The 17198-nt window shown below is 49.6% G+C and overlaps 1 pseudogene; it reads right to left on the bottom strand.

The window, feature by feature from the left end:
* Positions 1-478: 478 nt before the first annotated feature.
* LOC124078506 (protein-tyrosine kinase 2-beta-like) overlaps positions 479-17198 on the bottom strand; it is a 29918-nt pseudogene continuing 13198 nt past the window's right edge.

Genomic DNA, 17198 nt, shown 5'->3' with positions numbered 1-17198 from the left:
CCAGCCCGTGCCCCATCTTACAAGCCTCCTGACCCCCCCCCCCCCAAAGCCCTTCCATGGCCCCTCTGTGCATCAGGGGATCCCCAAGGGCTGAAGAGGAAGGAGAAGAAATAGCTTGGCTCCCATATGGGCCCGCCATGTCCATGCATAAGCCGTTTTGGCTGCTAGGGACACTACTGTGACCCCAATGAGGCTCCAGAACCCAGGTTGGGGTGGGAGGGGTAGCTGGCGGCGACAGTGACCTCGGAACCATGTTTGTCACACCCACCCTGCGTCCATATCCAGAGTCCCCTCCATCCAGCTGCAGCCTGAAGAGCATAGTCTGGGGCGGGGGGCGGGGAGGGAGTCCTGCAAAGTGGTGAGGGAAGGATCCCTCACCCCGGGCCTTCCCTGAGAAGACCATGTGACTAAAGGCAAGGCAGGGGAGGTGCATGATGGGTGGGGGTGGAAGACGCAGGCGGGTGGCCCCCACCCTAGGTCACTCTGCAGGCGGGTGGGCCAGATTGGCAGGACCTTGGCCTGGTCCACAGCATCCAGCAGGTTCTTGGCGTCCACGGCCAGGGTGTGGGAGGCCGTGAGCATCTGTCGCTTGCACTCCTCACTCAGGGAGGTCACCGCATTCTGCTGCGCCAGCTGCATTTTGTTGATAAGGTCTGTCAGGTCCTTGTTGAGCAGCTTCTGTATCCCCTCAATCTGTATGGAAAGCACACAGAGAGGCGAGGTGCTTGGCCGTGGGGAAGGGTATTGGCTGAGGTAGTCAGAAGTCCCTGGGGACAAGGTGGGTCTAGGCCTGGCTGAATCCAGCCCCCCATACAGATTGGAGTGGGCATCCCAACCCCTAGCCAATCATGTGTGAGCATTGCCTGACCCCACCCCATATGCCATCCGGTCGCAACAACCCTTCACACCACCAGCATTCAAGTGAACGGTCAGGGTCCATGTCCCTGTGCCATTTTGTAACTGTCTACCATCAAATCAAGAGATCTGGGATTTTTTTTTAACCACCACATGCCCAGAGCCTAGCACACTGAGCACATGAAACACAAGAGATGTTTGTTGAATGAGCGAGTGAGTACATGGTCATCCCTAGGATACAGAGCTATCACATCACACCTGACCTCTCCTCAGGAAATTTGCCCTAAAGCTCTCTAGGTCCCTGGTGGCCATCTCAGCCCTATGATGGTACCTGCCTAGATGGGGTGCCTCTGTGGGCTACTGCTGCCACCCAGAGGCAGGTTGAGAATTGTCCCAAGTGTCCCTGCTCTGTCTTGCCTTGAGCAGGCAGATGGTTAGGGTGGTGATGGGATGGGCCACATGCCACATGGATCATGTGGCAGATGGCTGACCGTGAGAGGCAAAGGATCCCAGGGCTCCATGGGAGGTCCACATTTGGTTTCCAGACGGACAATCGACAGATGTCCAGTGGCTCTGGATCAGCTTCTTACAGCTACAGTAACAAATGACCACAAACCTAGCAGCTCCATGCAGCACAGGTCATTCCTTTACAGTTCTGCAGGTCAGACTTCTGAGCAGGCCCAATGAGGCTAACACCAGGGTGCGGACTGGACTGCATTCCTTCTAGAGCTGGGCAGGGTGTTCCCTGCCTTTCCCTGTGTTGAAGCTGCACCTTCCAGCAGCAGTCTGCCTCTGACTTTGGTTTCTGTCATCACAGCCCTTCTCTGACCTTCCGCCCGCTGCCCATTAATAAGGACACAGGCCCACTTGGGTAATCCACATAATCTCCCCCTCTCAAGAGCCTCACACTGATCACATCCCCCAACCCCCTTTAGCCTTGTAAGATAATGCGTTCACAGGTCCCAGGGATCAGGCTAGGTCCCTGGTGGCCATCACAGGGCTGTGTCAGCAGAACACCAGGATTCCCAGGGCTTCATTGACAGGATTTCAATGACACAATCACCTTGACCTTGGTCCAGTGAGTAGATAAAGGATAAAGGGTGGGGAGAGGAGGCAGGCGTGCCCTCTTGCACATCCGCATTCAATGAGAATTTATGGCAATCTGAGACCCGATAGGAAATTCACCCCAGAAGCTGGCCAAGCTCCTGGGGGCCTCTCGGCCCTCTGGTGGTTGCTGCCCAGACATGCTGTGCAGTCTCCTGATGGACAGAAATGGAGCTGCCCAGGTGGCTCAGGGGCCTCTGCTAGAAATGCAACTAGGAACAGGTGGAGGTACAGGGAGAAGTGACAGATTCGACACCATCTAGGATAGGACACCTACCTCTGTCCTCGAAGATGATGGCAAGGAGGGCAAGAGATCATCCACACTCACAATGAGCTTTCTCAGAGTCAGCCCCACATTCTGAGGGGAGGAAGGCGCAGGGCAGCTATTACCACCTGCTGTTTTCTTTTCCAGAAAGCCCTTTTGCTTTGGCCAGAGCACTTCTTGGGGTTTCCAGGAACCAACTTCCCTTTGACCATGGGAACCATGGAGACACCACCCCCTTCTTCAGGGGTGACAGCCCCACCTCCTCGGGTCCCTTCTGCCTGGGCTCTCACCTTCACCACCACCACGTAGCCCTCAGGGGGCAGCTGGCAGAGCTCCTTCTTGAGATCCAGCACTGCCTGCACCAGCTCCATGACATTGAGGTACACCAGGTCATCGGTCTGGTCCAGGTTGGCTGTGGGCTGGATGGACTAAGGACAAGAAGCAGAGGGGGCTTGGCGGACTTGGGAGGACCCTGCTACCACTGCTGTTCTTTTGTGGGTAGGCAACTCAGCCACCAGCCCACCAGGAATGACTCTTTTGTGGAGCAATAGTGACCTTTCCTGGGCGTGTATCCCTCCCTTCTGCCTCCAGGACAATGGCTGTCCAGCCAGGGAGCCTAATCACATTCTGGTGATGGCCTCACCAGACCCATGGAACCATCACCTAGCCTTAGGTTCCAGGTTGGTCAGTGCCCATCAGGTCATTCTAATGGGCAGCCGACATCAAGAACCACTGTTCTAGAGCAAAGAATACCAGTGGCCAACCAGGCTATTGCAAGGACGGGGTGGGGGAGTGCCAAAAGCTTAAGGGTGGCTCAAAAGAGAAAGGGGCCACTTGTCCTCCCCCAGAGATGCACCTATGAGCTTTCCTCTGGGTCAGGCAGTGGGGACAGGAGCCTAGCTCTACCCCTGCTTCTACATGTACCAGCTGAGGTAGCCTGAGGCAAGGTGCTTGTCTTTAAAGACCACAGAATTCATTCCTGGGAATCCCCACTCCAATTCATGTCCAGCCTTCAGGGAGCCAACACCTACCTGTGCCCCCAGTAGTGGTGGCTTCTGTGGGGGCCCTGTGAACTCTGCTGCAATGGGAAGGACAGTGAGTCAGTAAGTGGGTAGAGGGGTCTCAACAGCTGGCCTTTGCCTTCATACCCGCTGATGATCAAGCAAAGCCCTCTCCTCCATTATCAGGAGACTCTGGGGGTATTAGGCCCCAATACCAGGAAGATGGCAGGGGAAGAGCATGCTGGACTCTGTGGTTTTGTATAGAAAGAAAAAAAAATCAAAGTCACAGCAGAGATGGGGTGACCTCATGGGAGTTCCAGCTCTGGCATGCTTCCTCGTTGATGGACAGAGGCCCAAGGGATAGCAACACTCTGGCCTTGGCCACCCATGGAAAAGAAGCCTCACTCTCTACAGGCAATGGGGGTCCATGGAGCCCCCACCCTGGTGTATCAGCTGCTCATGGGTAGATATATGAGGATGCTATAATGATTTTCCTTGAGCATTTGGGGCTCAAGTAAATGAAATACCAGCAGAGCCTTTCTATTCATGCCCACTCTGATGAACAAAGACACACACAGGCCCTGCGCAGCTGCTGGAAGGGAAAGCACAGGATGGAAATCAGAACACCTGGTTCTGCTCACACCTCCACCACCAAAGAGCCCTGCCACCCAAGACAGCACATCTGTATTCCCCCAGTCTCAATTTTCATCTGCAGAATAAGAGGGTTAGCTCTGAAGTCACCTGGAACCAGAGAGCCTAGGCTTACCACTGAGCCATGCTAATTAGCAGCTGGGTGACACTGGGCAAGTTGTCAACCAGCCTGTGTCTCAGTTGCATCCTTTGTAAAATGGAGACACACTGTCTGTCTCTGAGTTGCTACAATAAAAATGAGTTAATACTTGTGACTTGGCTGGTGCCTGCCCTGTGTTAAGTTCTCTGTGTCCATTGTCCTTGCTCTTCTTATCATTATCATCAGCTCCTCCCCCTCCTTTCCCTGACTTCAGCACAAGCTTCTGGAGAAATCTCCTAGGCTTGGTCTCATTCATCCCTTGGGCTTGGAGAAGACCTAAGAAGTGGGGGAGGTGGGTGGAGATACTTAACCTTCCTCCACCAGAGTGAGGAGTGGAAAGGCGAGAATCACCCACTCTGCCAAATAAAGGCAGGCAGGAGATGGACCGAGAAGAGGACCGAGGAGGTGGGCAGAGCAGGGAGCAGCACTCCACTGTAAGCTGACCGCCTTTGCACATGCTGCATTAAACACAAGGCAAATAGATGGTTCTTCACATTGCAGGCATACTCTGCTGCCCCCTGCACAGGCAGTAAACAAAGATGGGGTACCACAGAGACCCAGGTGGGAACTCCCCAAGGAAGGGCAGGAACACTCACTGTAGCCGGCCTCCTTCTCTGGGGTCTACAAGGAAAGAAGGGAAGAGAACAGTCACTTCTTCAGCTCTGGGGACCACCCACTGTCCCCCCCCCTCCCTCACCCTGCTCCACAGTGTGATTAGAGACTATGGCCATGGGGTGGGAGGGTCCCAAGATGGGCAGCCCCAAGGAGGAGACATGCAGGCCCAAGGACTGGTGATTCCTTGGGTGACAAGGCCTTCCCAGGCCATGGCTCTAAAAAGAGGCCTCTCCAGGTGACTTATCAATGGGGACTTATCGTTCATGTAAACCATAGGGTCCTGCAGAGGAGACCAAAGGCAACAACTTAGGGTTCTGGAACTGAACATCAGAATGCATGGCATGCATTTGTCCCACAATGTGGGAGGCAAAGAGGGCATGGGGAGAGCAGGGAAACCCCTCCAGGGCTCTGTTCAGGCTCACCAAGGACTTCTCCTCCTGCCTCAGCCACTGGGAATCTTCCAGCATCTGCTTCTGCTGCTTGTCCAGGATTTGCCGCATCTTGATCTTCTCAGCCTCTCACAGCTGCTGGGCCTCTTCTCTGCTGCTGGGTCGGATGAAGTCCTCCTCCTGGGAGGACAGTGGAGAGAAAGGAGAGATGCAATGAGCCCCATCCCAGGCTTGGAGGAGGGACGGTCCCCAGAAGAGCCTCAGAGGAGCCACAAGCCTCGGCCTTGGTGCCACTTTTTTCTAGCATTTTTCTTAGCCCGGCAGCCCTATATGAAGACAGTTATTATCAGGTGTTGGCCTCACACACGGCCCTGGTGGCAGCAGGAATGATGAACCCCAGCACACACTGCTAAACATTCACCATACTCAAGCTGCGACGTGAACTGTCAATGACATTTTAACATTATATTTTCTCAGTTGGCATTGGTGATGTTGCTGTCATTTAATAGATTTAGAAATGCAAAGCCAGCCTCTGGAAGTCCTTTGGGGTTTTATCTCCATCTAAGTGCCATGTGGCAGTCCTGGAAGCTTCATGGGACACAGGTGTGGCCTCCAGCTCTCTGGTATGTAGTCCCACTCAGCTTTGTTAAGGTAGCCACCAGGGTTATCTAACCAAAGGCCAGAAGTGCAGGAGCTACGAGGCAAGATGAAGAATGAAATTTAAAGAAGCAAAGCTCTGCAGATCTCAAGGCAAGTGCTTCCTCTCCCCAGCTTTATCAACCTCACCCTGTTTTCACTCACCTGTGGGACTGTGGACCTACAGACCAAGCTGATGAATGGAAAGCGCGGGTGTTTTCCTATTTTCCCTCCTCCTTTTTATGGTTCAATTGTGTAATTATCTGCTTAGTCCCTCCAACTACTCTGCTTTCCCCCTGCTGTACAGTGATTCCCTTAGCATCTGGGATGGAGGGAGAGTGCCAGGGGCATCCTTTTGAGTACTCTCCAGGGAGCCTTTGCCAGTGGCAGAACTCAGCCATGACAAGGAAGCCCACAGGCACTCCAGCTCCTGCTATAGTCTGAACGTGGTCCTCACAGTTCATGTGTTGGATGTTTAATCTCCTGCACAACAGCATGGGAGGTGGGGACTTTAAGAGACCACTAGGCCACAAGGGCTCTGCCTTCATGAATGGGTCAGTGCCACCAAAGCAGGGGTGGGCTAGTTAGCACAGGAGGGGAGACTGACAGAATCACAAGTTAGGCCTCCTTCCCTCATTTTCCCATACTGTTTTTGTCACATGGGTGATGCCTCTGCCAAGCTATGACACAGCAAGAGAACCCTCACCAGCTGTGGCCCTTGGTGCTGGACTTCCTAGCCTCCAGAACTGTAAGAGATCGATCTCTGTTTATCATATATCACCCAGTCTCCAGTGTCCTGTTACAGCACCACAAAATGAACTAAAACAGTTCCTTTCCTTCAAAGTGGCCAGTGCACACACAAATCATGTAAAGAAAATTCTAGAAAAACTCTATATACTTTTAGAAAGCTACAATCCCTGCCAAGCCTCTCAAAATAGTTTTCCCAGTACACCCTATAAAATAAACTTGGATATTACAGTATAGTCTAAAAACAGCTGCATTGGGACAGTTTACCTAGAGTTCATTTAGCTTCAGTTACCAATCTTGATTTCTAATAATACCTTCACTACAAGTTAGCTTTTTTTGCTAAAATATTTCTTATTCAATGATCTATTCAGTACGTACCCATTAAGCAATACTATGAAGCAGGCAGAGAACTGGGTGCTGGGAGAATAGTAATTTTAAAATAGGAGATGTTCCTTTTCTCATGGAGATCAGTAAACAACAGTTAGGCCAGTGTTGGGGGCCAGACAATCAATCCTTTATTTCAAGGAAATTTCCTTGTAGGATGCAAAGCAGCCTCTGGCCTCCACCCTCTAGGTACCTGCAGCCCTCCCCACTGGGACAAACATGTCTCCAGATATTGCCAAGTGTCCCCACAGAAGCAAAACACCTCAGCTGAGGATCACTGAGATAGACCTTTTTAAAAGAAAACAGATTTCAGAATGTAAAGGTATTTTACAACCCTGAGATTGCTGAATATATGATCTACTTCACAGAAACAGAGTGCTATGGTTTGGGCATTGTTTGCCCCCCAGAGGTTCATGTGCTGAATGGAGGCTGGGTTCCATGTGGCAGTGCCAAGGTGTTGGAACCTCCAAAAGAAATGGGGCCAGGTGGGACATAACTAGGCTGCAGGGGTGCCACTCTTACAAATGGTTTAATGCTCTCTAATGGGAGTGGGCCAGGTGTGGAAGGAGTGCATTAATTCTTGAGAGAGGGGACTGCTATGAAAAATGTATCCCTCTTGGGATCTTGTTTTCTGTATTGCCATGTGATCTCTCCTTCCTATGTGCTCCCACCGTGATGCCATCCATCAGACTGTGATGTAGCCAGAAGGATTTCACCAGAGCTAAGCACATGTCAGTTTCTCATTCTTGGATCTCTGAAACTATGAGCTAAACAAACCACTCTTCTCTATAAAGTATCCAGCCTCAGGCATTTTGTTATAGCCACACAAAAAGGAATAAGTACTCATTAAGCAATTGAAGCAGGCATAGATCTGATACTCCAAAATGAACAAATTTTGAGGCCACAAATATCCTTGGTTAAGTGTCAATACCTGTAAACACAATGGTATGGCTGCCCCAGACTATTGACAAATAGTGATAAAAAGGAACTAAGTGCCTGAGGTTCTATATACAGAGATAAGAATATCTAGGTGTAAGAAAAAAAAATACACAGACTGAGAAAGATTCAATGCAGAAAATATCAGTTACTGGAGTCCAGAAAATACTGTATAATTTTACAAATGCCACCACTTTCATGCTTTGTGTGTTCCAAGCTTAATCTTAGCAAAAACTTTAACGAACCAATATTAGAAGACTCAATAGAATGAGTCTTTCAATTCCATAGTAAGACCAAAGGAAAAAATGAGAGCCTTTGCAACCTTGAATCTCTAGGCTGGTTTTTCTGAAATACACTCTAGGTATTCTTCCCAGGTCATGGAGAGTTAACACTCCCTTTGTCTTTTAAAATGATGTTCATGAGCCACGACACCTGCCAGCCTCGTTTCCCCCCCCCCCCCATATATACCCTTCCTTGCTCAAACACCACCCCACTTGCCCCTGCCTCTTCCATCCCTACATTCCAGTTTCTTCCAGTCCAAATTTTCTCCATACTTCAGGGCACACATGAAAGCCAGCAGCAGGCAGGAGTCACTCTCCCCTCTGAACAACTGCTTCGTGGCCCCCACAACTTTCTGGCTCACATTACCCGTGAGCCTGCACTTGACCTGCTCCTTCTGACTGACTGTAAGCTCCTTGAAAGCAAAACCACGTGTTCCTCCTTCAGCACCCTGGACAGCGCCCGCGAGTGCACAGGCGCACTGTGGCCTGTGGAACTTCAGTACTGACTTGCGAAGACTCCAGGAAGGAGATGCTGCCATCCTGACTCTGTGGCATCCCACAGGCTCCCAGATGAGCCAGGCCATGGGGACAGTCAGGAGGAAAATTATTGTTACCATCTCTGATTGTTCCTTTAATGTTTCCAAATGCCTTGCAGGGGATCTCGTCAGCGCTTCGCCTTGGGGAGAATTTCTCAGTGTTTCTGATCTATATTTTTAATCTTTTTTTGTTTGATTAAATAAGTGCTCATTATGTTCTTGCAGGCAGTTTTTTTTTTTTTTCTTGGCAATTACTTCTAAACCTCTGACACAAAAGGTGTGTGACTCTGACTGTGGCTCAGTCTGTCTTTATGGAAGGTAACAAAATCCTCCCAGTGGAGCAGGGCTTAGACAAAGGCCATGCAGCCCCTCACTTATACAAAACAGCTTTTTTCTAAAAGCACAATTTTTAAAGTAAAGCTCCCTAAAACTTAATTAATTATGGATAAAGAGTCAAGGGCTGAAGGGTAGAGAAACTGCATGCTGCCTAAATTATAGTACATGCTTAGAACCATAGTTTTATTATTGTTAAGCATATGAAAAGACAGAAATTGCTTAAATTAATGTGAGAGAGAAAAACGAGGTAGGTTGGGGAAAATTTATTTCACAACAGATCTCGCTGCCTGGAATTTGAAGCTACCATGTGAATTCAAATTTTTACTAAATAAAGAATAACAGTACAGATATATGTCAACATACTTGCCCAAAATTTCCAAATCTGTTATGATAAACACATATTCCCTTGCCCCCAAATTTTTAGAGACATATATCTTGAGCCTGAAATATCAGACATATATACAAGTTAGAGCTAAAATAATGAGTTTAGCCTGTTTTGTAACCCAGTTTGGTAAAATATGTCAAGATTTCATGGCAAAAAGCGGCAAGGGGTCATTGCATTAAAGGAGATGATTGGTGGCAAGTGAGCATCAGCTTTCAAGCAAAGATGGTTTTGCTACATAAGATCTGACAATCTACAGATATTCCACAAAGCACTCAGTGTCTCACAGTCACTGATGACATAGCGATCACTGAGGAGGTGGCTTAGCCCCCTCTCTATCAGTTCATGAGCCTGTAACCACAACACCCCCTAAGCTCCTTCCCACCCAGCAACACCTTTACAAAAGCAGCAGCAGTAGAAGCAGCCACCAGGAAGCCTTTCTTTCCTCTGATGAAGGAGACATTTAGCAATCAGGCAGGATGGCAGAGTGGGGCAGAATCTCCAGGGTCTTTTATTCTCCAGCACCACCAGGCCTGGCTGCACTCTACCCACCAGTCTCCACACTACTGCACTGCACCCTGCCTCTGGGGCTCAGAAAAGGATGAAAATTTTACATCATTTGCCACAGCACCAGTGTTGACAAGGGCAGTTCCAGCTGGTATCCAGCTGGTGTCCCAAGGAGCAGAGCCTAACTTCATCCCAACTCTGATATATTTGCAAAGGGAAGCGTCACAGAACACCTCGATGACTTGACTGGCACACAGAAGCATGGAGGGCCCCCCCTGAGGCTGAGGATGTAGGGTTCCTAGAATCCCAGGCCACCTCCCTCCAGCAGCCTCCTCAGTCTGGGCTGGGACTCAGCATGCAGTGCCCTCCTACCGGCATGCTGTGGTGCTTGAAGACATTGTGCGGGTGGAGAGGTGGGGTATGCAGTGTGTTAACAGGAGATTGGTACTCCATAGGGCTGGTGAGCATAGGGGAGCTGGCACACAGACCCTTAGGGACTTATTCAGGAGAAACAAAGAAGCACAAGGCACAGGACAAGGCAAGGGGGTGGACAATCAGCTGCTACAAACAGGAGCACAAAGAAGTGATACAAGAGCATCATGGGGGACAGAGACTTGCTCTCTCAGAGTTGCTGAAGAATGTGGTGTGGCATTTCCTTGGCCCTGTTGGAGACACCTGGTGGAGCACCATGGCCTCTCATCTGCCTAACACTCCCCCAGTGGTATTCTGCACACATAGGGTCCATGCAGGCTGCTATTGAGACCATGACTCCTCCCTTGGGCCCTTTTCCAAACAGTTATGTTTCATAGTCATGTTACAAATCGACAGATATGATTAGTCCATAGATAAGTAAATTCTCACACACATAGTGTCCTTCCATATTCAAGGGGGATTCATTCCAGGACACCTTGTAGATACCCCAAATCTGCAGATGCTCCAGTTCCTTGAGCAAACTGGCATGGTATTTGCATGAAATGTAAATATTTAAATAACATCACTATTTTAAATATGTTTAGTTTTTAAGGACATTGCTTCCACCTTCTGAACCAAAGCATTTTATTTTCACATAAAGGATTTATCTGGGGCTGAAGATGTGGCTCAAGTGGTGGCACGCTCGTCTGGCATGCGTGCAGCCCGGGTTTGATCCTCAGCACCACATACAAACAAAGATATTGTGTCCGCTGAAAACTAAATAATAAATATTAAAAAATTCTCTCTCTCTCTCTCTCCCTCTCCCTCTCTCTTTAAAAAAAAAAGGATTTATCTGTTGGCTCTTGGTTGGGCTTACTCAGGCATGGGACATTTCCTTGGGAGGAGATACACAAACCTGGGGCACAGCCCCCTGTAAGGAGCATCAGTAAACTGACATTGTTGCTATTGGTTGAGATATGCCAGTTCTGAATGGCAACTCTGATGGGGGATGAAAGAGAAGGACAGAGAGGAAGCCGGGCTCCCTCTTACCCAGACAAAAGAGAAGGACTCAGGACAGGGGCGTTCTGAGTCAGGGACCTACAGCCTTGGTGAGAGACATGGTTGGTGGTGACAGAGGTGGAGAATGCTCAGATGGAACCCTTCTCCCTTCGCTGGCTACCCTGGTCCTGGCCAGGACCTCTGCAGGGAGCCTTGGGGATCCACTCTATTCTCTGGAGACATCATCCATCCCCTGTTCCTTGGGATTACTTCTCAGAGGCTCTGCTCAGGGTAGGAGGCCAGGGAAGTCTTGGACATGGGGAGGGAGCTACTAGCAGGTACACAAAGCAGTAGACACTGCAGACAGACAGACTAGGCTGCAGGAAGGTGTGCTTAGCTGAGGACAGTCTGGCAGGACTAAGTTGCTATTCTTTTGATGTGAGTTCAAACTCATATCAAAAAGCCAAACAAAGAAACAAAGAAGAGTCAACCCAGCTATCTTCATCGTCTGAGCAGATGGCTGCTACTCCTTAATGACACAGGAATGGAATTTCAAGCAACACCTGAAAAGGGATGCGCCTGGCCATTCCAAGCCTCCTGGTTACACATTTACCTGGAACTGTTGGTTGGGAGCGAGCACATTGGTTGTGGAGGGGGGTCTATCTATACTTGGGCCAGCTGGGCTGGAAAAGAGGATATAGAGAAGTGTCAGTTGCATCTTCCCATTAATGAATGGATTGGCCCACTAAGGGGAGCATCAGGTTGAATGTAGCTCAGCCTTATTTACAATGAAGGAGCAGTGGTGGACAAGGTTATCCTTAAAATAATTTTGCATCCACTTCTGAGCACCAATTACATGCTGAGAGATGGGAAGGCACAGGGGCTGGCCTCTGCCCCCTGGGCTAGGCTAATCGGGGGGTTAATGACCTCTGTTGTGTGCAGCCTCCCTGTATGTGGGAGTGCCTGACAAACCAGCCATGGATAGCCACATTCAGAGCAGGAGGTCACTGAGGGCTCAGGGATTCACAGAAACTTCATGGAGATAAAAGCTGAATTGGGCCCCAGGGAAAGGGCAGCACATGCCTGGCAGGAAGAACAACGAGAAAAGACCTTGGTCCAGATTATGCATTATTGTAGACTGAATGTTTGTGTTCCCCTCTGTTCATATGTTGAAGTCCTGTCCCCCAGTGTGATGGTTTAGGAGGCAGAGATTTTGGGAGGTGATTAGGGTTCAATGAGTTCATGAGGATGGGGCCCCATAAAGGGATTAGTGCCCTTATAAGAAGAGGAGGAGAGACCAGAGTTTTCTCTCTCTTTCCACTAGTTGAGGACACATTAGGAATGTGGCTATCTGAAAGCCAGGAAGGGGCTCTCACCAGATACCAAAGTTGCTAGAGCCTGGCCTTGGACTTCCAGCCTCCAGAAGAGAGATAAGTGCATGATTTAAGCCACTCATTCTGTAGGATTTTGTTAAGGCAGCTCTAGCTGACAAATACAGGCATAGTCTCTGGACCCCTCCCCGCACCTGATGGTGGAACAGCGGGGCTCTGGCTCCTGAGCCCAAGGCTGTCATGGAGAGCACAGAGAATGGATTTTGAGGGCCCAGGATACTCTCCATCCATGTATCCTCAGGGAGAGCTAACTTAGCCCTAGGAACCTCTCAGAAGAAAAGTGCCCTGCTTCCCAAGGGAAAGTTCTGAGAAATGACTTCTCCACAAGGTGTCTCTGTCTCAGATGACACCTGCCAGGGCCTGAAGATAACAAGGGGTGATTGATAAGTAGCTGAGTTGTGGAACTGAGAGAGGATTGTAGGAAAGCATCCTGCTTACATTAAGCAGGCAGTGGGTCACACAGGCCCTGGCTCTGTCGTGGCTCATGGGACTAATAACAAGGCCAGGGGCTGGCTTACCTTGGGTGGGGGTTCCTGGGAGGTGATGGGCTCCAGTATTTTAGGTGGTTGGTATCGAGCATTCCTTTCTTGTTCTATGGCAATGTCCTTCTCCATCTGATAAATGTCACTGCCAAGGCAACAGGTCAGACAGGTTTAGAGACCGGGTCAAAGCGAGTCACTCCTCTCTACTACATTGAAACTAGGAGAGGCCTGGACAAGGGCCTTGATCCCATTTTCATTTATGTTTCCTCTGAAGAGTGGCCTGGGGGGACCTCTCTGAGACAGGCTGGGGTATGGATCCTGAGGGCACCCTGAACCAAGTTGGGAGGATCACAGGGATGGGTCCAAGGTGGGAGGAGGACCCTGGAGAGCCAGACTTAGCCCAACCGGGCAGCAGAAGCCTGCTGTATCCTCAGCTCCCCACACTTCCTGCCTTACTGTGCCTGCTATTGGTGCCAATGCCCTGTTTAGATTTCCAGGTCCCAGTCAACTTCATGATGAAGGCCTGGGTTTGACTTGTCAAAAACAATCCACCATCTGGTTTCTGATGTGAGCAAATGGGCTGTGGATTCACCTCCCCCAACCCTCACCTGTTAGTGGTTCTAGTGCCCCTCACCTTTCTGCCCCAATTCAGTGCTTCTCAACCTGGGAATCACAGACCCCAGAGGCCTCTGGAATTACTGCAGTAGTTTCATCAATCCACATGTTCAAATGGGTATGAGTGTTATGTACTTTTGAATACTGCCTGGTACTGTGTTTTCAAACACAATGTATTTTGTTAATCAAAGGATTCTAAAATTATGATTACATGGAAGAATTCTCCAAATTTGACCTTTAAAACAGTCCTTCCTACCCCTACAAGATTGGGAAACACTAATCAAAACCTTTCTTCCCCCTAAAGAAGGGACTGTGACCTGAGGGAGGCAGCTGGGGTCCTTTGAGTCTTTGAGTATCCTTCCTTTGCATCAGAGAAGCCTTCTTCAAACTGCATCATGACGGGGGTTGGCCCATTGCCTGCGAAGGAGATACCTCTCATCTCAGGCACCCCATCATGCTCCCCTGGTTCTCCAGATCCCAGAATGGATTAAGACCACACCCTCCTCACTCAGAACTTCTGCTCTCTCAAAGTACAGTTTTCAATACATTTCCCCTGGAACTCCCTGGCTTCTTCAATCTTCCTTGTGAGGGATAATACAGATGAATTAATCAGGAGAGCCAATGAAGGAGGAAAATAATTTTTATTTTGAGACAGGTCTTGCTAAGTTGCTTAGAGCCTCACTAATTTCTGAGGCAGGGCTTGAACCTGCAATCCTCCTGCCTCAGTCTCCCAAGTCACGGGGATTACAGGTGTGCAATACCACACCCAGCCAGAGAGGATTACAGGCATGCAATACCACACCCAGCCAGAGAGGATTACAGGTGTGCAATACCACACCCAGCCAGAGAAGCTTTTCAAGCTAGAGGTTTTGCAGACTATGTTGGGGACCCTGCCGCACAAACAAATGCAGGGTCATCCCTTCTGCCCCCTGCCTGGGCATTCCCAGCTTCCTCCTTGGTGGCCCTCCAACCAGCCAGTTTGTAGGGGTAATTTTCTTGCCCTCACTAAAATTTGCCAACATGTTTATATTATATCAATGAGTAGTATTAACAACAGGTTAATGTTGTTAAAGGTCAATTAAGCAAGAGATCTCCTAAAACAGAGGTCAGCAAACCATGGTCATAGGTCACATGTGGTCTTCCATCTATTTTTCTATGGCTTCAAATTAAAAATGTTTATCACATTTTTTAATAATTGAAAAAAAATAAAATGATATTTTATGACACATGAAAATTATGAGAAATTCAAATTTCTTTGAATTTCTTATTGAAATTCTTATTGAACCCAGCTACCCCCATTCCTTCACTACTGTCTATGACTGTTTTGAAGCTGTGGAGGCAGAGATGAGCAGACTTGACAGAAGCCCCCAAAATTCACTATCTGGTCCTGTACAGAGAAGGTCGGCTGATTTCCTTACTAAAGTATGCCTAATGAAGGGGACCACCCTTGGGAGCACTGATGACAGGCATGCCACCAAGCAAACTGGGGACTCCTGGACCTCTGAAATGGACAATACCCTTTACCTGTGATCTTCCAGTACAGTGGAACAAGTGTCTTGGCACTGAGAAAGATAAGGCCTCAGACTCCTAACCCCACTCAGGAAGACAGGTATTTTCCAGCCAAACTCTGCAGACCATAGGCGTCTGGGCCATTTTTTTTTTGTTTTTTTTGGTACCAGGGATTGAATCCAAGGGGTGCTTAACCAATGACCAACATACCCAGCCCTTTTTATATTTTATTTTGAAATGGGGTCTCACTAAGTTGCTTAGAACCTCGATAAGTCGCTGAGTCTGGCTTTGAACTTGTATTCTTCCTGCCTCAGTCTCCCAAGCTGCTGGGATACAGGTGTGTGCCACCATGTCTGGCTGCACCAGACATTTTTTGATTCCAATAGAGAAAATACCTTCTAGGCATAGCATGAGCAAGGCACAGGGCTGGGGTGGAGATGCCCTGATGAGCAAGGCCTCCCTAGGCTCACCTTGTCTCTGAACTAGTATCTGACAGTGAACCTGGCCTCAGCCTTTCAGCCCCTGATGGAGCTGCTTCTGTACCAAGTGCCCGATGCTCATCATCCCTCTGCTGGAAGGACCAGTTCATTCCATGTGGTCATGTGGCTCAGTGATGATCAGAAGGGAGGTCTGGGTAGATGTCCTGGCCCTCTTGTCACTGCCTTGGGCAAGTCACTGATTTGAACCTGAACTCTTCCATTCAGCAGATGGGAATGGGGCCACCTGCTGCATAGGCCTGAGGAGCCCCTGAGTGCACTGACTTAGCTGTAAACCTCTCAGTGCCACCGGTAGCAGCTTGCCTCTGGGGCAACCCCCGCCAGCTCCCCAGCCCATGCTCACCTGAGGCTGCACACAAGCTCCATGAAGTGGGGCTGATCACTGGGGTCATAGTCCCAGCAGCGAGTCATGAGGGTGTAAAGGACAGGTGGACAGAGGTCAGGCTTGGGAAGCCGGTCCCCTTTCTCCAGCACCCCGATGACATCCTTGTTTTCCAGCCAAAAGAAAGGCTGCTTCCCAAAGCTCAGGATCTCCCACATGCACATGGCTGAGGGCAGAGGGGGAAGGTCAGGCACCCTGCTGGGAAGTGGGCACCCCAGGGGCACTATGGCTATTAGCACTTGGTCCCAGCAGGGAGTGTCTGTGTTATCTTGCAACTCCCTCTATGGCCACTGGGGTCTTACCCACCATGGTGGTCCACTCAAGGGACCAATGACCTACATCTGTGGTACATGAACCAGGGCTTTCCCTCCCTGACTCCCTCAACATGGAGCTGGCTGGATTCTGTAGGTTCAGGAGGTGTCCCACGTTGGAACCACCAGATCCTTCTTGGGAAGGTTAGGAGCTACAATAGTAGGACAGGCACCGCCCCTTGCTCCCTGTATGATCATGGGTAAGCCCCTTCCTGGTCTGAGCCTCAGTTTCCTTATTTGGAAAAAGGGGGTAACAATGATGAGGTTTATAGTCAGCTGTGGGAGAACTGGCAGGTAACCTGAAGTGCTGTGTTTGGTGAGGCTGCCCATTCACACCCAGCTGGGCACTCTTCACTCCCTGCTTCTCCTTACATGAAACACATGAGTTTTGTGCTTGAATCTCCCCTCCAAGGCATCCCCATATTTGTCCTTGGAGCTGGTTGGTGGGGTCCATGCTTATCAGAGCCTTTTACAGGAGGATGAACCCAGATTTTCTAGGCCAGTCCTTGGCTCATGTCACCCCTGACCCTACCACGACCTCCCCACCTCTGGGACTTCTCAGTGGCCACAGTGAAATGGGGTATTTGGGTTCAGGGATCATCCTCTTCTTGGTCCACCCACACAGAAAATTTGAGCCCATTTCCACATTCTCCTGAATTGCCTCGTACCAAACATCCAGATGTCACTGGCTGTCGTGAAGCGGGGAAGATAATGGATTTGGGGGACATCCATTTGATGTGGAGATGAGTCACAGAGGCTTGGGGTGGGCAAAGAGGTTTACAGGCGTTATTAAGGGAAGAAAGATCTAGAATTTTCCAGAAAAACAGCCTACTGTCC

The sequence above is a fragment of the Marmota monax genome, unplaced genomic scaffold, assembly GCF_021218885.2.
Source record: "Marmota monax isolate L192 unplaced genomic scaffold, Marmota_monax_Labrador192_F-V1.1 WCK01_AAM20220418_F8-fsc01639, whole genome shotgun sequence".
In the NCBI taxonomy this organism is placed as follows: domain Eukaryota; kingdom Metazoa; phylum Chordata; class Mammalia; order Rodentia; family Sciuridae; genus Marmota; species Marmota monax.
The sequence above is the reverse complement of the archived record's forward strand: the minus strand, read 5'-3'. Positions and strand labels throughout refer to the sequence as shown.